The sequence below is a fragment of the Rhineura floridana genome, chromosome 3, assembly GCF_030035675.1.
Source record: "Rhineura floridana isolate rRhiFlo1 chromosome 3, rRhiFlo1.hap2, whole genome shotgun sequence".
NCBI classification, from domain to species: Eukaryota; Metazoa; Chordata; class Lepidosauria; order Squamata; family Rhineuridae; genus Rhineura; species Rhineura floridana.
Window position 1 is genome coordinate 19528139 of NC_084482.1, and position 19429 is coordinate 19547567.

Consider the following 19429-nt stretch of genomic DNA (forward strand, 5'->3'; position numbering starts at 1 on the left):
AGCCTCCACTAAGGATGGGTAATTCTGCTGTCTGTCTGCAACTGGTGTGAATGGATCATTCATCCACTCCTAAGATAAAGGCTCACCAGAGTTAACCACCTTCAGAGGAGACTGCTACATTGATCCTTACATGAATCATCACTCTGTACTTGTCTCCTCTCAATGAGGCAACCCAGCCAGATCTGTGACTTGTGCAGAAACACATGGAGATAGGTCTCTCTGAAAGTAGGTTGTGCTTATTACCTTTTTTGAATCCAGAAGTAAAGTGTGTCCCCAGTTTTAATTGGGGGGGGGAAGGATGTACCAGTTATTAGAAGTTTGGGAAAACATACCTCGATATATCTTTTTAAAGTCTTTGGGTATTTTTTAAGGATGAGCAGTAGAGATGGGTAGCTTTAGGCTACAAATAGGGATGCGGGAGAAATTCAGGATGTGGGCACACTAGTTGCTTCAAAAGCAATAATGTTTTTTCTGGCTGCATTTTGAAGTGACTCTGCTTTCGGCTGGACACACCTCCCTTCCCCACTGCTGACTTCAGATCTCTCAGAACCGCCCACAGCAAAGTGTTGGACCAATCTGCCTGAGCTTACAGCAACATTTCCATTGGCCACACCTGGAGGGGCAACGGGTTGATCTACCAATCAGTTGCAAAATCTGTCTGAAGCTGAATTTAAAAAAAACAAACACTTCAGTTGATTCAACCAAGTTTTAGAGTAAAAATGAGCAGAGTTTGACTCACATAGTGTGCCCCTGTTTTCAGAATACGGAGGTGGAGATGCACTGGTAGCAGCACAACAGTAAGTGTGTCACATTTAAAGCTGAATCTATCCAGTTTGCACTTTCCTAAGCAATACAAGAACCAAAACACAGCAATTCTTCACAATTTGCACTTACCCAAATTATGCAATGCAGTTCTCCAGACAAGTAATGTTTACAAAAATGCCTATATCAGTGGGAAATGTGCATAAAAATGAAAACATTAGTGAAACTATTAGGAGAAATTGCTTGCAAAAATGTGTATACTAATCAAAACTGCATACTCCTACTGTAACTGGGCTCCTACTGGGAGGAAGGGCGGGATATAAATCTAATAATAAAATTAATAAATAAATACAAAAATGTGTTTTGTAAGAGAAATTCTCACTAAAATGCTGAATAATTTTCATGAGGATTTTAAAATTGCAAATTACTGCAGAAATGGAGAGAACTACATTTAAGACTGGAAAAATGAGAAACTGAGACGACCACATTTTAGGAGCAGTGGGCGTACCTCCCCTTGACCTCACTCCACCTGGTCCACTACAGTATTGTGGCACGCAAGTAGAGGTCTGCAGACTCCGGCTGCCATTTCTGTCCTGATGTGTGCATTTGAAGGGAAGAAGCAGTGAGCAGGAGTGTGTGCTTCACCTCTCGCCCCAGCCATTATTTCCTCTGCAACTCTTCGCAGCCACCTCCTCCCTGCCCCCCCGACTCCTGTTTGCCATGTCAAGTGGGGGAAGTGAGGGAATGGCGGTGGTGGGGTTGTTGTTGCAGAGGGAAGTGGCAGGCAGGTGAAGGATTTATTTATTTATGTCTCTTTCTATTCCACAGGAAGTGACACATACTTTTGCAGTCACAACATTTCTATTCCAAAAGGGCCCATAATCTAAGAAATGAAAGAGGCCAAATGGCAATTTAGACAAAAAATAAAAGCACCAAAGTTTACTTCTGTCAATCTCTTCCCCATCTTCCTTCTGGGTTTTTAAAAATAGATTACATTAAAAAAAACAAACCCTCCTTTAGCTCATAAATTGCAATCCACAAGTCCATCTGACCTTCTGCAAGCAGCAGCACACAATATCAAACTCCCACTTGTACAACTCTGCATAGCCAGATAATGTAGGCAGACACCCTCAAGAATGCCTATTTGCTGAAGAGGGACTGCACATGGGAAGAGGGGAGACCCTGGTGTAGTGGGAGGGATGGTGACAGTACATGTGCAGCTTTGGGGCAGCTGGGTCATTTTAGACTCTGGACTTAATGGTTGTAGGGAGGAGGGCTACAGATGACCGTGTGTATTCTTTCAATTGTGAAGCACACAATTAACATTTCTCATTTCCCACTCACCCCGCCATTCCGTGCTTTACAACTCCTCCTACATTCCATATATATTACAGCAAACAAATTTTTTAAAAAGTTTCCAACCCTGATTAAATAATAATGAAAAAAACAGTGTGTGCAGTTGCTCATTTTAAAAGCAGTTAAATCCTAGCACCATCATGACTACAGGGGAAAAAAGGTTTGCTTCTGCTGCCCTGATGCTAAACATGTTTTATTTGGGAATAAACACCATTCTCTTGCAGAAAAATTAATGTATATTTAAAGTAAAAATAGTAAAATGAGGATCTGTACATAATGCAGCAAAAATGGGAACTCTAAAAACGAACTGGAAATAAGGAGCAAAAAACAACAGGTTAGACAAAAGATATACTTATTATTCCAACATGTTTCAGACCCTGCTGATCCTTCTTCAGGGAAATTCAGAGAAATAAAGATTCAACGCTGAGATGGGCAGTCTCTGACCTCCAAGGTCCAGCCCTAATTGCACCACTGCCTACAATCCCACCGTCCCCGTTTTGGTGGTGCTTTGCTGTGAAGTATGGGCTGTTGAAGTTTCCAGACCTGAGTGTGCTGCTGAAAATATATCATAGATTGCCCCCCACCTAAAAAAACGTTCAGCAATGGTTTGAATGCTGCATGCACAGAGGCATGTTCTGAAGATTTAATATTATTATTATTATTATTATTGTTATTATTTGATTTATATCCCACCCTTCCTCCCAGCAGGAGCCCAGGGCGGCAAACAAAAGCACTAAAAACATTAAAACATCACAAAACAAACTTTAAAACACATTAAAACAAAATATCTTCAAAAACGTTACTTAAAAAAAATATGTGATGAGTATCCCCTAGAACCAAAGAGTTCAAATTGCTTTGAAAAAAGAAGATTGGTACACAGCTCAGGTAACATGTGAGGGGCCTGTTGCCACAAAAGCGGCATCCACTCATGACTTATTTATTTATTTATTTATTGCACTTGTATACCGCCCCATAGCCAAAGCTGTCTGGGCGGTTTACAGCAACCAAAAACATTAAAACAAATATACAATTTAAAACACATATTTTAAAAACGTTTAAAACACAATTTAAAAATTTAAAACAATTTAAAACACATGCTAAAACGCCTGGGAGAAGAGGAAAGTCTTGACCTGGCGCCAAAAAGATAACAGTGTTGGCGCCAGGCGCACCTCGTCACCTCCTTCTTCCATTGCAACAGTGGTATCCTGATGCTGGTGTCCTTTCCCATAGAGAGCATCTGCTGTAATAAGCCTACAGGGAGTTTTTAAAAGCCTTCACAGCCTTATCTTTATTGCTGTAGTTTATTTCTCCCTTCATAAAAAATCTGAAAAGTTTTTTTTTTTTTTGCACAAGAGTCACAGCAAGGATGAAATGTGCAGCCAATCAGAACTCAGAGAAGGTTGAATGATATTTTTTTAATAACCACTGGATGGTGCTCTATGTCCACCATTTTCCCCCACCTGCAGGGCAATACTAGATCGGTACTATCCCAAAAGGCTGTTCCAGTTCTTTTTTGGCAAACTCCAAGCTCTCCGTTCAAGCACATTGACTCTTTCCAGTGTCTGGGAGTCCTGGTTCCCAATTTCCACCTGAACTGTTAGATCCAGATCTTCAGCTGGGAGTATATGCAGTGGAGACTGGTGGCTCCCATGTCAGTGGGACCCCTAAACAGGATAGAGGCCTTCAGCAATCTTCCCCTTTACATTTGGATGAAGTGGGATGGATAGATGAATCATGTTACTGATTCACATGAAAAAAACAATGTAATTATTTCACATGAAATCAGGGGGAGAATGCCAAATCTACAGTGAAGGAATAAAAATGATATAAATATAATAAATAATATAGGGACAGTATGGCTGCCAACTGACCAGAAAATGCAAACTGCCTGCTCCCCTGCAGTTTGATCTGCATTATCAGCTGGTCATGTCTAAATCAAGCTGCTGTTAAAGACAGAGGAGTAGGTGTTGAGGGAAAAGGTGGCAGTTCCAAGAGACAGTGATGTTATACCAAATACATCAGTAAGCACATTAAAAAGAGAAAGTGTATACAAATAAAATCAGGCAGTTTTTCAACACAACAAAACACTATTTTTATACTATAGTGGACCTTGCTTCAATCTGTGTGCTGCCACTAACCTGTCCCAGATCTGATGTAGATACTATTGTATAGCCATTTTGTACTGATTTTCCATTTTTATATTTACATTTGGCCAACCATTGTTGACTTAACTAACACCAAAAAAGCAAATAGGGCTATGTAACGTGAAGTGTTTGCCTGAAATATTGCTGCCAATAACACAATGCTCTGCTTTTCTAACTCTTCCTAGCCTCTATGGTGACTGCACCTAAACAGGCATACATGAAGCTATCCTATTTTGGTGCTGGAATGGAAAATCCAAATGGTAGTCCGTCCCCCCCAGAAAAAGAATTGTGGTTATAGTTCAGCAGAAAGTAATCTTCCACAGCTTTCTTTAATTTCAACAGGATTTTCACAGAATCAACAACACATCCACACCTTATATTTAAAGCACTATTATACCAGTTTAACAGCCATGGCTTCCCCCAAAGAATCCTGGGAACTGTAGTTTGTCAAGGGTGCTGAGAGTTGTTAGGAAACTCCCATTCCCTTCACAGAGCTATAATTCTAAAGAGCAGTTTAACAATAAATCCCTCTTCCTAGGAAACTCTGAAAGCTGTAGCTCTGGGAGGAGAATAGGGGTCTCCCAACAGCTCTCAGCACCCTTAAGAACTACAGTTCCCAGGATTCTTTTGGGGGAAGCCATGACTGTTTAAAGTGGCATGATAATGCTTTAAATGCAGAGCTTGGAAAAGTTACTTTCTTAAACTACAACTCCCATCAGCCCCAGCCAGCATGGCCACTGGATTGGGCTGATGGGAGTTGTAGTTAAAAAAAAATAACTTTTCCAAGCTCTGTTTAAATGTAAGGTGTCGATATGGCCAGTGCCCTGTTAAATGTGATCCATGGGGCACAGTCCATCTCTGCTGCCATTATAGCACCCAAAATCTTGCCTTGCCCCATGGAGGGTCCACTTCTACACTCAAATAGACACGTATTACATTGTTTGGAAATGTCATGGGCTGCATTTTGGAAGGAAAAAGAAAGAGAATTCTACTGTCTACACCTGGTCAGAAAGAAGATGGAAAAACAGAAGCTCATCGAACTAAAGAGCAAAACGAAATGTCATCCAGTCAATCAGCAGGCCGTGAAGCAAGACCTCCCACCCATCAGACCTTCACAGATAGCTGTTCAATCCAGGCCACAATATGGGCTGCAAAAAGAAAACAGGCACGGCATTTCTGAAGGGTGCCTACAAGCCCACACATTTGGTCAGGTGGAGAAAGGTGCAGTGTGGGAGCTGAGGATACCTTCCCAACTTCAAAAAAAGGTGAGACAGCAGGCAGGGCATGTGTGCACCGCAAACATGTTGGATTCTTACCAGCTTAAGTAGCATGGTTTCCTAGGGTAGAGATGCACACACACACTGTTAATGCCGGTTCCAGTGCGTCCCCACCTTTGTTTTCTGAAAACGGTGGCACACGATGCTCATCAAACTTCACCCCTTTTTACTCTAAAACCTGGTCTGATCAGCTCCAGTGCATTTTTTAAAAAATCGGCTTCAGACAGATTTCACATTGTTGCCCCTCCAGGTATGGCCAATGGAAACACTTTGCTGAAGGCTCAAGCAGATACAGTGATTGGCCCAATACTTTGCTGTGGGCGGTCCTGAAAAATCTGGTCAGCAGTGGACAAGGGGTATGTGTCCAGCCGAGGGCAGAGTTGCTTCAAAACACAGCCAGAAAAACCATTCTCGCTGCTTTTGAAGCACTTAGTGTGTCCACAGCATTAGTTTTTATAGAATTGGGATTTGTCCAGGTGACCTGTTTATTGAGCATTTCATCCTGATTTCCTTGCACAAAACTTAGGTGGCGATCAGATTATCTCTGGTCTTTGTTGAGCATTTGCTCTGATTCGTTTGCAGGGAGGTTATACAGCAATAGGTATTCATCCCTGCATTCATTCCCATTTGCTTGTGGGATGTTTAGATGGTTTTTCATTAATCATTCATTCATTGCACACTTTTCAATGTATTTCCCTATCTCTTTCCTAACCTCAGAAAGTCTGATACTTTTAATAAGTTGGTTTGCTGTGTTAGAGCTCTTACCTTCACTTTAATTGGACAAAACTCAAGTTCTGGTATGTGCTTGAATCTCTCCTGTGAAATAGTCTTGAGGCCCCCTTGAAGGTGATGTGACAGAGGCATTGTTGCCTTTGTAGGACATCCTTATCTGCATAAAGCAAAGGCAAGGCTATCTGCACCTTGTTCCTTGCTACCACTCCTCTCAAGGATGGGTTCCTCGTTGCTCATCTGCTGTGCCCACTGGCCTGTGTGTGTTGTTTAACGCTAGATCAGTACATAATAAGACCACTCTCATCCATGACGATTGTGGATGAAGGTGCCAATTTGGTGTGTATTACCAAGACCTGGGTGGGTGAGCTTGGAGGAGTTGATCTGACCCAGCTTTGCCCACCTGGGTACTCGGTGCAGCACCAGCACAGGCTGCAGGGTCGGGAAGGAGGAGTTCCTGTGGTCTACAGAACTTCCATCTCTGTCACCAGGAAACCACTCTGTCTTGGAGCTGGCTGTGAAGGCCTGCAACTGGTGTTGGGCCAAGGAGACAGTAAACTAGGGTTGCTGCTGATGTACCGTCCACCCTGCTGCCTGGGTGTGAGGCTGTGAGGCTGATCAGGCACGAGTAAAACATCATAACCGTGCCTACTGTGTGGTGGTGACGGCAGCGAAGAAGGCCCACTTCTCTGCCTCCATCGCATCCTCAAATAGCCATCCGGTAGAGCTTTTCTGTATTGTCAGGGGTCTGTTGACATCAACTCTAGGATATGGAGTCTTAGACCCTTCAGAGGACCACTGTGAATTGTTTGCAAGGAACTTTGAGGGTAAAGTTGCTCACCTCCGTAGCGGTTGTGATGCCCCATCCACATCTACTGTAGTCCCCAATGAGGTGTCCAGTGCAACGTCTGCTGCAGCTTCTTGGGAACGGTTTCAGTTGATGCGGCCTGATGACGTGGACAAGGTGCTTGCGATGATGCGGCCAGCAACTTGTCCTCTCAACCCTTGCCCTTCTTGGCGTACTAAAGCTTGCAGAGGGGGTCTGACCGAGTGGATCCAGGGTGTGGTCAACGCATCCTTGTGGGACGGAGTGTTTCCTGCTGCCTTGAAAGAGACGGTGATCTGACCACTCCTGAAAAAGCCCACCCTGGACCCTTTGGTTTGTGACAACTACCAACCGGTTGCAAATACCCCCTTCTTAGGGAAGGTGATTGAGAGGGTTGTGGCGCAGCAACTGCAAGTACTCTTGGATGAAACAGATTATCTTGACCCATCCCAGTCTGGGTTCAGGCCTAGTTATGGAACTGAATCGGCCTTGGTCACCCTGATGGATGACCTTTATCGGGAGAAGGACAGGGGGAGTGCAACCCTGTTATTCTTACTTGATCTCTCAGCGGCTTTTGATACCATTGACCATGGTATCCTTCTGGGCCGACTTGGTGAGCTGAGTATTGGAGGCACTGTTTTACAGTGGTTCCGATCCTATCTCCAGGGTCGCTCTCAGAGAATAGCATTGGGTGACTGTCTTTCGGCCCCTGGCAGCTGTGCTGTGGGGTGCCGCAGGGTACCATCTTGTCCCCCATGCTGTTTAACATCTATATGAAGCCCTTGGGAGCAGTCATCAGCAGCTTTGGGGTGAGGTGTCAGCAGTATGCTGATGAAACCCAGCTCTATTTCTCCGTAACATCTGAATTGGGAGAGGCCATGCAAGCCCTGGACCGCTGCCTGCACTTGGTGGTGGGCTGGATGAGGAGTAATAAACTGAGTCTGAATCCTAGCAAGACGGAGGCACTGTGGGTTGGTGGTTCCCGAGTTCAGATAATTGGTCAGTTGCCTGCTTTGGATGGGGTCATATACCCTCTGAAAGAGCAGGTCCGTAGCCTGGGGGTGCTCCTGGATCCATCTTTGTCGCTAGAGGCCCAGGTGACCTCAGTGGCTAGAAGTGCCTTTTACCAGCTTCAGTTAGTGAGACAGCTGAGGCCATTTCTGGACCGGGATAGCCTGACCACTGTTGTCCACGCACTGGTAACCTCCAGGCTAGATTACTGTAATGCGCTCTATGTGGGGCTACCCTTGAGGTTGGTCCGGAAGCTGCAGCTGGTGCAAAATGTGGCGGCAAAACTGCTCACTGGGCAGGGTATTGCCAATATGTCACCCCACTGCTGAAAGAATTGCCCTGGCTGCCCATTTGCTACCAGGCCAAGTTCAAGGTTCTAGTTTTGGTGTACAAAGCCCTATACAGCTTGGGACCAGGATACCTGAAAGACCGTCTTACCCCTTATATACCCAGTTGATCACTGCACTCTGCACGTGAGGGCCTCCAGCAGATACCATCTTATCAGGAGGTTCTTTCTGCACAATATAGGAAACGGACCTTTAGTGTGGCAGCACCTACTCTGTGGAATTCCCTCCCTTTGAATATTAGACAGGCGCCATCTCTGCTATCTTTTTGGCGCCTTTTGAAGACTTTCCTCTTTCAACAAGCCTTTTAGGTTGAGACCTATCCTGGTCTATGTCTGTGTTAGAATTGCTTAATATGTTTTTTAATAATGTTTTTAACCCTTTAAAAAAGTTTTTAAAAGTTATAAATTTTAAACTTTTAGAATGTTTTTAACGCTGTTTTGTTTTAATGTATTTTAAGATCTGTTTTTATCATGTTTTAAAGTGTCTTTAGTGCTTTGTTTGCTGCCCTGGACTCCTGCTGGGAGGAAGGGAGGGATACAAATTAAATAATAAATAAATAAATACTGCTCAACTGCAAACCCACATATAACACATAGCCATGAATACCTTTTCTCTAATATATATATAGAGCAAGGATTTCCACTACTGCAAAAGGACTTTCCCCCCTCTCCGCCCCTTTGCACCCTCCCCAGATCTGTTCCACAGAGTCGGGAGAACTTCCAGAACAGCCTGAGGATGGAGGAGAGGGGATATCATTCCATCGGGCAAGCAGAAATGCTTGTGCTGATGGAACAATCTCCTTAGCACTACGTTGAAAATAGCCATGTATATTTATTTAAAGCGGTCCCTCAGGCTATAAGTGTGTGTCTGTGGAGGAATATCAAACTAGGATAGAGGTTTACTTTGTCTTTTCCTTCTGGATGTTTTCTATTCAAAATTGCCGCAATAAACAGCTGTAGCTTTTTGCACCCAAGGCAAAAAGCAGCTGGGGCCAAGAAGAAAAAAGTCTAGAAGATCATAGGCTACGTAACCTGCCTCCCTGATATTTTTCAGAGCCTGCTTTCTGTTAAAGCTAGAAAAAAAAGCTGTATAGCTCAACACTGTCATGTGACAGAGAACTCTGATTCCCAACTTTCACACATTACATCAGGGACGGGGAACCTGTGGCCCTCTGGATGCTGTTGGACTACAATTTTCATCATTCCTGACCATTGGGCCTTGTCAGCTCGGGATGGTGGGAGTTGGAGTCCTACAGCATTTGAAGGGCCACACAGGTTCCCCACCCTTGCCTTACATTTTGGGTTGTAAATGTATATCTAAAAAAGGCAATGTGTGATGTGGGCCAGTCCAGTCCACAGGCTTTCATGTCTTTATAGTTTTCCCGAAACCTACTTGACCAGCAGACAGTGGAGCAAAAGAAAATTGCTTTTGTTGGTGTTGTAGGCATCGCAACAAACAACGCCTTTGACTCTCTTCAGAATTATGCTCTAGCCACGCATGGATCCATTTGAAGCTGTTGCTTTGAGGAGCACATTCCAGAAGAGGGTGCCATTCTCCTACCTCCCACCCTCTGGGTCCTTAAAACTACTTCCAGAATGGAGCAAGGGTGTCTTTTCTCTCTCCCTCCCCCTCTCCCTCCCTCTCTCTCTTGCTTTAGGTGTGAAAATGTCAAAAGGCCAGCCATGGGGGGGGGAGGGAGTAGTGGCAGTTATGGGACTCTGCTAGCTGACTCATCCAGCAAGGGGACGTGAGCAACTTCCCATCTGGGACAGCCACCACAGCTGAATCATCTTGCTTGTCTGGGGGTCCCAGCAGGAAGGATCCCCCCATGGAAAGACAACAAACCGCACTGAGAGCATGGCCAATTTGCACATTATTTAAAACCAGCTCAGCCTCCCCCTCCCAAGGACCCTGTCATTATCCCAGTGACACGAGGTCTGAAGAGTTCACGGAAAGCCAGAAGCGCAGGCTCCTCGGTCATAAACCCTGGGCACCCTTTGGCCACCAGAGAGGAGAGAATAGAACCTAGGAATGCCTAGGCAGACATTCTTCTCCCTCTCCAAGTATTCAAAAGGAAACCGGGGATCATTTGGCTCTTAGCCCCATTCCGACCCACTTTTACTCTACATGCAATGGTCGAATTGCGTGCTGATAGGGGTGGACAAATCTGTCAATGTTGCTTTCTTTGTGTTTCTCATTTTTCCAGTCTTAAATTCAGTTAGATCAGTTAGCATTTTAGTGGTGTTGTAAAAAAAAAAAGTTCTTACAAAAATTCATCAGCATTTTAGTGCACAGTTCTCCCATATACATAGTTTTACAAGCAATTTCCCTAATATAATATCTTTTTGCATGTTATTTTCACACATGGTATTTTTATGCACACTTTCTCCGTAAAATATGCTTTTTTGTACACATTTTTGGTTGGACAACTGCACTGCAAAACATGGAGAAGTGTGAATTTTGAAGAATAGTTCTGCAGCAGTTCTCATATCATTTTGGGAAGTGCAAATTACATCGGTTTGCATTGAAATGTGAACCAAATCGGATTCCTCCCCCATCCCGAGTGCTGGGACATGCAAGATGTGTGTGCACCATGAAAAAAAAAGTTAAGTCTGTCATGGGGTGGGGAGAGATTAAATAATTCAAGCCTCCTGTGAGACCAAACTATGCACCATGTAGATGGAGGCTGCCTATGTTTTCTCTGCATGAGCCCCTCTTCTTCTGAGCTTTACCTCTTTCTCCCAACTAGCTTTTGCCATGGACAGGTACTTCTGACATATTTCTGCATCAGGTTGTCCAAACACTTCTAATGTAGAGGTGCAGCAGAATTATGTACCCTCAGATAAAGTGTCTGTTCCCCGCCCTATAATTCCCATTGGCCTCCTTCCCCACCCCCACCGAAACCTGTGTGTGCCTATCTTGACTTTAGCAGTGAGTTTTCTAGATTACATAGCACAGTTAGAACATCTACAGTCCCTGATTATACATGTACGTCTATTCATCTTTCATATTAACATGAAGCTAGTTTAGACAAAGTCAGACTAGCCTCATCTTTCTCAGTCCATTCTATCTGTTCTGACTCAAGTCTCTTTCCTAGCCCATCCACCCAAAATCCATTAAAAAAAAAATGCAGGTGATGCTGGAGCTTGAATTCACAAGCTTTCACATACAAAGCTTGTGATCCAAGGCTAAGCTCCAGCTCCAGCCAGTACTATAATTCTTGCATAATGGCTATGTTGTGAACATGCAGGGTTATATTCGGTGCTGCATTGGGGGCTCTGAATGCTTTACTCAAACTGTATAAACTGCTCTGCAGGAAGCAGTACTTGGATTACTACTAGTGCTGGTGATGTTGCTGCTATTAAAGTTATTGTTGCTGTTTAGGCTTTGCAGCTTTCTGTGAGGCTGTGGGTTCAAATCCTGCTATCACTAAAGGGTGAATCTGGGACCACCAAATTTGGACCTTTCGCTTTTTCTTTTTTCTTTTTTTTTGCTTGCAGAAGATTGCTGATTCAATCGCTGGCATCTTTGCTTTAAAATAAGATCCCTGAGCTGGGAAGAACTTCTGAAAGGGTGGGTCATCTGGAGTTTACACAGTACTGCACAGGATGGACTAATAATCTGACCACACAGAAGGCAGCTCTCTCGCTCTATTCTAATATTCATATGTAGTACCAGTCATACTACTGTAGGAGTGGCAGCACTGCCACTTAGTCATCATCATCAGTACTAAGCAAGGCCTGTTTAGGCAATGGAGTATTTTGCCTCTTCAAGCTCTTGGTCTCTCCTGGTCTTTATTCTCCTTCCACTCTCAATGATGGAGGGAAATCTCCTATCTTTTCCTTTGACATTCCGGTTGCTTTCTCCTGGCCCTGACCAATGCCTGTTCTGTGACTGAGTGTCCCATTTCCCCAACCCATGCAGTGTCACAAATTCCGGGCAGGGGTGAGTTCTGAGTCATACTGGTAAATATAGCCTGTGATACTAACACTTAAAAGAAAAAGTCTCTGCCCATGAGCAACAAAAGCCTGGCCCTTGCATGATACACCCTACCCCCTGGTCCAGGGGATCAACAAAGCCTGAACACTCTAGCCTGCAAATTACAGAGCACTGTGGACTCACCAGCTATTTCAGGACTACAGATCAGCCTTTCCTTGTTACTTCTTAAAGATACCATGTCCAATTAAGCTAACACATGAATCCTTCACAATGTGTTTAACATCAAGGAACTGTCGCAGCTCTTCTTCTCCTGGTCCTAATCCCCCATCCTAGTCTTCGATTTCTGGTGTCACAGAACTGCCCATTTTCTACTGGACCCATCCTATCCCTTTAACAGCAGTCTGATAAGCAGGCACGAACCAATTATCATTGTTTGTCTTCATTCAATTACCTGCTGATTTCTGCAGACTGAGGTGCTCTTTAAAGGCATACAGGAGCAAGACAGAGTGATTTTATTGTCAGTTGCCAACTCTGCTTCTCACACACAGTTGCTGCCAAAAGCCCAAGAGGCTGTTCGCAGTAAAAATGAAAGGGTATCATAATGAGATGTGGAATGTTCAATGCCTATTGGCCTCTTCATATGATTGGTGTAGATTTTTTCAGGGCAGCAGAGAACGTTTGTACCTGTATAACCATATGTACTCATGTCGAGGTGATTGGTAACAGGAAAGAAAGAGTGTGTGTATAGCTGCTGGATCAGAAGAATGCTCTGGGCTGTGCCTTGAGTACAAATTAAAACCAATTTTATCATAGCGTTCCAGCAGGCATTTGATTTGTTATGGTGATGTATCTGTTGCTGGACTGTACCGCTTCACATTGCAAATAAAGGGGTCGAGTCTCGAAACACTTTCTCGTGAATAAGAAAAACAAAAAGCCTCCTTGCTCTTTAAAAAAAAAAAAAGTAAGTCATCAAGGACAAGGCCAAAATGTTTTCCCGGCCATGCTAGTTTTGCTATGGAGGGAATTTCAAACATTCAGTCCCCCAACAGAAGCTTGTAATGATAGAGTCCAACAACAGATATGCCACATGGAGCTGCTGGGTGTGCAACTAAAAATTCAGGCACTGTTTCTTCCTAGTTTGCGGTATTGTGTTTGCAGAAGGGGGAACTGTTGCCATAACAATATCAGTGCATATTTTGAGGTCTTTCTGTGTCATATCTTCTTTTGTTAGAAACTGCCTCATTGGTGCTCTGGATAAAGTATCAGCCACAACTAATGACTTCCAATGTTGAAATAAAATTGCATTAGCTATAGACAAAGGGATTTGGATTCTAGGGAAGAAAGAGTGCCAATTAGGAGTTGTGATCTGTTTCAATAGTAAAATGCAGATCATACAGTTAGAATGACCCCAAGTTCTGTGAGCTCATTGTACTCAAAGAGTGCTTATCAATGGTTCCTTCTCAAACTGGGTGGAAGTAACGAATGGGGTACCACAGGGCTCGGTCCTGGACCCAGTGCTCTTCAACATTTTTATGAACGACTTGGATGAGGAGGACAGAGCATGCTTATCAAATTTGCAGATGATACAAAATTGTGGGACACAGCTAATACCGTGGAAGACAGAAACAAAATTCAAAGGGACCTTGATAGGCTGTTGCATTGGGCTGAAAACAACAGAATGAAATTCAACAGAGATAAGTGCAAACTTCTACACTTAGGAAAAAGAAACCAAATGCAGAGTTATAAGATGGGGGATACTTGGCTCAGAAATATGACATGTGAGAAGGATCTTGGAATTGGCGTTGATCACAAGCTGAATATGAGCCAACAGCGATGTGGCTGCAAAAAAGGCAAATGCTATATTAGGCTGCATTAACAGAAGTATGGTTTCCAAATCATGTGAAGTATTAGTTCCTCTTTATTCAGCACTGGTTAGGCCTCATCTTGAGTACTGCGTCCAGTTCTGGTCTCTGCACTTCATGAAGGATGCAGACAAACTGGAACGGGTTCAGAGGAGGGCAACAAGGATGATCAGGGGACTGGAAACAAAGCCATATGAGGAGAGACCAAAAGAACTGGGCATGTTTAGCCTGGAGAAGAGAAGACTGAAGGGAGATGATAGCACTCTTCAAGTACATGAAAGGTTGCCACACAGAGGAGGGCCGGGATCTCTTCTCGATCGTCCCAAAGTGCAAATCATGGAATAATGGGCTCAAGTTGCAGGAAGCCAGATTTCAACTGAACATCAGGAAAAACCTCCTAACTGTTAGAGCCATACGACAATGGAACCACTTACATAGGGTAGTAGGCTCTCCGACACTGGAGGCATTCAAGAGGCAGCTGGACAGCCATCTGTCAGGAATGCTTTGATTTGGATTCCTACATTGAGCAGGGGATTGGGCTTGATGGCCTTATAGGCCCCATCCAACTCTACTATTCTATGAGCTATCAGTTTATCTGGAATGGAGCAGGCTGAATTCCTTGTTTGCAGATTATGGGTCTTACAAATGTTTCATGTTCCTTCCCAAATCCACATCTTTAAAAATAATTTATATTTTTAAATAACAAACACTACATAAAAATGAACATTGAAAAAATAGAACAGTGGTACAAGTCATTGCTCAGAGGCTTACCCCGTAATACCTAACAATGGGCTGAAATAATTGGGAACAAACCCTGCACCAAAGCAGTTACAAGAATAGGCCCCAGCTCTCCACTGTTGACTCTCTCTGAATTTAAAAGTTCTAAGTTTGCTTCTCAAATTCAAAACTGCACATGAATCAAAGATTTCAGGATCTAAATGCAAATCAGATCTTTGGCTTTTTGAATTCTGAAATAATGTTTTACGATATCCAACATCTGTAGGATGGTATGTTTTTTGGACATTTCAGCCTAGATCCTTCAATGGTGCCTGAAATTTAATATGGTAAAGACAGAATTACTCATCTTTCTTCCTAAGCCCTCTTCGCAATATACATTTTCCATCACTGTTAACAACGTCCCTTTCCATCCCATGAAGGAAGCACATAATCTTGGTTTTACTTGTGACTCTTTCTTTTGTTCCCCACATTAAGGCTGTAGCAGTCTTGTCGTTTTTCCTCTGGAATATTGCTAGAATCAGACCTCTTTTGTGTGTCTTCTCTGCAAAGATGCTAGTCCATGCTTTAGTTATTTCTCACCTTGACTATTGCAGTCTTCTTTTGACTGGTCTTCCACAAACTCGTATCAGTCCCTTGGTTTCCATTCAACACTTCGCTGCCAAGGTCATTTATTTGCCCCATCGTTTTGACCATGTTACTCCACTTTTGAAGTCCCTTCACTGGCTCCCTATTTATTTCAGGATTTAGCAAAAGCTTCTTGTTTTAACTTTTAAAGCTTTACACAATCTGGCTCCTCATCTCTCAGTTCTTATTTCTCATTACAGCCCTGCTCGGGATCTCCGCTCCTCAAACTCTGTGCTTCTTACCCATCTCAGGGTTGTTTGCTCTTTAGCTCGACTTTGGCCATTTTCTCTTGCTGCTCCGTATTCCTGGAATCGTCTCCAGGAGCACTTGTGGATGCTCCCTCAATTTCAGTTTTTAAGTCTTATTTGAAAACCTCCCTTTATTCCAAAGCTTTTGGAATTGCAAATTAAGTTTTTAATTTGCTGCAATTGGGGTAACTCAGGTATAGTATGTGTATTTGAAGTTCTTGCTTTGTCCTTTCTTTGTTTCCCCTCCCTTTTTGTTGACCTCATTTTATTTTATTACATTGTACACCTTTTTTGGCAGGGACTTGTTTTTGTTTTATTTTATGAACAGTGCCATGCACATCTGATGGCGCTATATAAATGATAATGATGTTTTACTTTTGATTATTCATTTCAACTTTGGGTGAGCTTCTGTCCATGGTCTGATCTTAGTGACCAGATAGGTTTTCATTCACAAAGTGAAGAGATCTTGAAATTGGCTATCATTTTTCTTTGCTTCTCAGCACCAAGTCTTCCAGGGAACTTGTGTGTGTAGTATTTTGAGGATGTTTTCCGGGTGAGGAAAACAGAAATGGTTCTTGGCAGCATTTAGTAGGTACTATTTATTCTAATTAGCATTTAGGTTGTTTTTTTTTAGAGGGAAGTGCTTTCTTACTCAAATTTCAAACATTTTGAGACGGAACCTATATTAAGTCTGTTTTGCAGCAAAAACAACAATAGGTGGGATTCAATGCTAGTCCTTCCCACAGTAGACCTATTGAAGGTAATAGGCATGCCTAACTTAGGTTCATTAATTTCAAAGGGTTTACTCTGAATATTACTTAGTTGAATTCAGCCCAAGGAGTTTTATAGCACCTTAAGGACTAACAAATTCAATATGGCCAGCTCTAAGCATTCATGGACAAGAGTCTAATTCATTGGGTGCAACTTGTATCCAACAAAGTTGTCCCATTAGCACAAGTACTTCAGCCTGTGCAACGGGACTTTCTCTCCCTCTGCTCTCCTTGTGCCTCCTCTCAGATCTGCTGTGGAGGGGTTGGGGAAACCTCCAGAACAGTTTGGGGGGGGGCACATGGGGAGAGGAAAGGCAGCTTGTTGCACAGGGAAGGTTTTGTGCTAATAGAACAACTTTGTTGAATACAACTCATCAGATGCAAAAAGGACTATCATCAGTTAGTAGGTATGTATTGTATCTGTTAACTGACAACCAAACTAGATGTGATATTAATTCATGTTGTTTGGCATTGTTTTTTGTTTTATTTTTTAAAAACCAAATAGCCGGCATGAGTGTGAGCTGGACTGGGGCCATAGTGTAGCTGGCTTTAACCCTTTGTCTCCTTCATAGTCACGACTGGAATCAGGAACTCTCACACTTGCTAACTGTAATGGGAGGAAAGCTCCATTGCAAATAGCAGGGCTGTCCGTGAGAGGGTTCAATTCCAGTTGGGGCCATGGTGGGGGCAAAGAGTAAAGGCCCCCTCCTTTGCTATGGTCCCAATCCCAATCTTATCCTCCCACCCACCCCAAACCGTGCCTGCTGTTTGTTTGTTTGTTTTAAAAAAACAGCAACACAAGGCCAAACAATGTGAATTAATATCACATCTAGTTTGGTCCTGAGGACAAGATTTCATGCATCCTGATGATGTTTATGACAAATTATTATAGTTGTTTATGACAAATTATTATTATAACTATATTATTATAGTTATTCAGTTTATTAGTTGCTTGCCTCTCAAAGGTCTCCAAGCAAGTTACAACATAATTAAAAGCCAAAAGAATATATTGTACATAAAACAAAAATAAAATAACAATAAAACAGAAAGCTATAAAATGCCGGGGGGGGGGAGATACATTTTTAACTGGCACCAAGAAAAGGTCAATGAAGTGTCCAGACAAACCTCCCTGGGGAGTGTATTCCCCAGATGGGGAGCCACAATTTAAAAGGCCCTTATACCTTAATACATTTGTTTGTTTTTAAGGTAACACAAGATTCCTTTTTGTTGTTTTGCCACATTTAAAATGTATGTAAAATTTAACTTCATCTGGCATGGAATGAGATTCACCACTGGAGTCTCCACTCCTGAACTGCTCACTGCTGGGCCTGAGTGAAGCTGAGCCTTCAAGGTCCTTGAAAAGCCAGAAATTCTATTTAAAACTCACACACCATTCTATGGAATTGGAAGCCTTTTATCCAAGCCCCAAATGATGTTGCAAATAGATGCATATATTTTCTGTCTTCCTGGTCCTCGTTTTCCAAGGAAGAACTGCCCAGCTTCTCACCCACAAGCTCAGCAGCGAGAAGGGCAAAGCCAGCCACAAAAGCCATTTCCATATCTCAGTTATTGCTGACGTCTTGCTAGGCTTGCTCAGAACGAAATGCTAGGCCATTTCCCACGGACAGAAAGGTCTATAGATCTATGCTGCATATGTGAGTACATGACATCACTCCCCCACCCATCCCTGGTCTTGCTTCTTTAACAGAGGCCTGGCACTAACTCTGTGTGCAAGGTCTCTGTTAAAGGTAAAGGAAAAAGACCAGTAAAGAAAAAAAAGGGCAACCCTCTATATTTGACATGGAGGCTGGCCCATTAGGGCGAATGGGGCACTGCCCCACCAGCTACCCTCAGCTAGCCTCCACCTGCCTGCCTTCTTACTCACTACAAGTTCATCGGGTGGCCCTGGTTGTCTTCCTCCTCCTTAGTCTCAGCATTGCCTTTGTAGAACTCTGTAGGAAGGAGGATGGGGACAAAGCTAGAATTAGCTGGCTCCGCCTATCATTGCCTGTGGATGCACCTACCATTGGCTCTGCTTGCACGTCAGTGAGATATCATAGAGCAGGGCTTTCAGTGTGGCTGCCTCTCTTCTTTGGAACAGCATCCCTTTTGAGATAGGACAGGTGCTGCTGCCTGTACTTTCTGGGGGGAAATTGAAGACATTTTTGTTTTGACAAGTTGTTCCAGCTAGATGGAAAAGTTTCTGCCTTAAGTTTAAAAACAATACCAAAGGAAAACGTATTTCCAGTTGTTCTTTGTTTTGTTTTTAACAATTTTAGCTGTTTTTATGTAAATTACCTTGAGACATACGTAAAAGACAGTACATATATACGCATAAACTGTATGATGAAAACAAAATCAGTAAACCTGTTATGACTGTTGGCTATGGTAGAAGGGTTCATATGTGTGCCTGAGTATGATCCTATGCAACAGTGCTTTTGAGCAATGTCTACTAGGCAACCTTCAACTGGGATTGCTTCTTCTGTGTCTTTCTGTGGGTGCATCTACACTATAGGCTTAAACTGGTTTAAATAGGCATTCCCTCTCCCAAGAGAAAACTGGGGACTGTAGTTCTGGAAAGAGAGGGGGGCTATGTCTCTTTAACAGAATATATGACAATCTCATCAAACTACTTCTCAATAATTGTTTGGAAGAAGCCACGACACAGTAAAGTGTTATTCAGTAATAGGCAAAAAAACCTTGCGGTTTAAGAACATACCTATAACCAACAGATATCTCTATCAAACTTTAAAAAGCAGGGAAATTGGGCAGCTATAGTGAATGCACCAGGGGATC

General features: G+C 43.1%; 1 long non-coding RNA gene across 1 annotated transcript in view; it reads right to left on the bottom strand.

Moving 5' to 3' along the window:
* Positions 1 to 15019: 15019 nt before the first annotated feature.
* LOC133379474 (uncharacterized) overlaps positions 15020 to 19429 on the bottom strand; it is a 28522-nt gene continuing 24112 nt past the window's right edge. Inside the window, exons 2-3 of the long non-coding RNA XR_009761184.1 lie at positions 18658 to 18775; positions 15020 to 15302 (exon numbers count right to left, since the gene is read on the bottom strand). This is a non-coding gene — a long non-coding RNA (uncharacterized LOC133379474). The remainder of the gene's footprint in view (positions 15303 to 18657; positions 18776 to 19429) is intronic.